Raw genomic sequence first — 2,315 nt, forward strand, 5'->3', positions numbered from 1 at the left:
TCGCCTTACAATAAAGGTGCAAGAAATTAGAGTTCAAACTTTTCACAGAATTGCAAAACTTTACATTAATTACCATGAAAACTGTTGACAGGTCCATTTTGAGGCCTTTTGTCTGGCTTGCTGAGCATGACATAACAAAACGGGCTCATTGTCTCTGGCATTGATGTCAGTTGATATCAGTCTGCATTTGGACCCTTATTTGGTGCTGAATATGACTTGATATGGCTTTGTTTATTTTTGCGTGGGGTTACAGTAATAAACCTTTTTACCAACTCTAAATATACACGGCACATGCAAATCCCTGGGTTTTAATCCCACTCATGTATTTCCAGCATTCTGTTTGTTTGGGAGATTTGTCTGCGGGTCAGGCGAACTTGTCTTAATACTCAACGAGGCCCTGGAGGATTACATTTGAGAGGGCCGCGGGGAGAATTTTTTCTCGAGCTTCAGTTAAATGGGAAACATGGAGACAATGGAACAGGAGGAGAAAGTAATTGCTGAAAGAGGACTGGGGATGATCTGCCTTATTCCTCAGAGAGAGAGAGAGAGAAAGAGTGAGAGAGAGAGGGAAGAGAGAGAGGGAAGAGAGAGAGGGAGAGAGAGAGAGGGAGAGAGAGAGGGAGAGAGTAAGCGAGTGAGTGAGAGAGAGAGGGGGAGAGAGAGAGTGAGAGAGAGAGGGGGGAGAGAGAGAGGGAGAGAGAGAGAGAGGGAGAGAGAATGAGTAAGAGAGAGAAAGAGTAAGAGAGAGGGGGAGGGTGGAGAGAGAGAGAGAGGGAGAGAGAGAGAGAGAGAGAGAGAGAGAGAGAGAGAGAGTGAGAGAGAGAGGCCATGGAGATTCATTTTCTCTTTTACCTTGAGCAAAGACACTAAAGCTTTCTCTTGCCTGAAGGCCTGAGTCTTTGAATGTGCTACAAATTTAATTTGCTCTTGTGAGGTCCTGTCATATTTAAATGTTCTATAGTTAACTCTGTCAATATGTAACTGATGGCACAGGACATTTCGAATCAACATACCCCTCCAAGACATTCAAATGAACTATGCTATATATATATATATATATATATATATATATATATATATATATATATATATATATATATATATAGTGTAGTTCAGTGTAGTTCATGTCTTTATATTTTTATATGAACAGGGATTTTGTCAGAAGCTGTGGATATACCATACATCACGATTCAAGCCTGTTTCCCAGAATGATTAATAATATAGCTTAAATGGAACCTGTATTTCATCAAGGCTAAAGGGTGATTATCTCTGACTGTCCTATGCCATCCCATACTATCGCAAAATCACTTTATGAATTTTTTTCCCACTGTTTATGTACAATTCTACACTCACATTCTGCTGTGGTTACCTACCGTGCGTTAACCTATCTTCGCCTCTATATAAACAAATTCCCCTCTTGGATTTGCCTGTGAATTCCGGGCCCTGAGGTTCATGGCCTGTTTTGGCGAAGGCTTTTGAGATGTTTGCCCTTGGCTTTTTCGAGTGTCGTGAAGGACTTTTCAAGGCCTTAATATTTCAGCACAATGTGAATAATGAAAACCATCAAACAGATTTGAAGGAATAATTTAATAATTTAATAACTTAATAAGCGACAGAAGTGCAAGTGGCGATGCAACCTGTCATTGTGCTCCAGAACATTTTGTCACTTTGAAAAACCACCTAAGGGTCATTGAGGTCACGGATCAGTGATTAGTCGCCCAGGCTTTGTCATTTGTGGGAGGAGTTTTGAGGACTTTAGCTATGTAACGTAACACACATGCAGTCGTGGCTTGCCATACGTAAAGGTGTCAACTATAAAAGCATTTGTCTTTGTTTAACATAAATGTGGACAGGTGATAATTTACTTCTGACAATCATCCCCTCCTATAGACGAATGAATCTGAATCAAATCTGAATGTTAATTAGCTTTCTTTTCTATCCAAACTTTTCTTGAATTGCTAAAGACAGTAACCATTCAATTTACTATTGTGCTAATGCTCCTGCTAAAGTAAACCCACTTCGTATAACAGATACTTTCGGAAGATTCTTTTTAAATTGCAGACAGGAATTGTTTTCACGACAGCTCATCTGTACTTAGAACAGAAGCGACGCTTATCATCTTTGATTCCAAAACCTACTGTAATATCCAACATAATCGCTGCTTTAAAAAATGATCATTAAAAAGATCCATCAGCATCTTTTGTGGGTCTCTTAGGATAACGGCTAAGCAACTATATACTGCTGTAAAATGGTCTGTTTTACAGTTAGTTTTTCCTTATTTATAACCAGATCTAAATCAATAAAATTATCCATTT

This window comes from Electrophorus electricus, chromosome 20, assembly GCF_013358815.1.
Source record: "Electrophorus electricus isolate fEleEle1 chromosome 20, fEleEle1.pri, whole genome shotgun sequence".
Classification (NCBI taxonomy): domain Eukaryota; kingdom Metazoa; phylum Chordata; class Actinopteri; order Gymnotiformes; family Gymnotidae; genus Electrophorus; species Electrophorus electricus.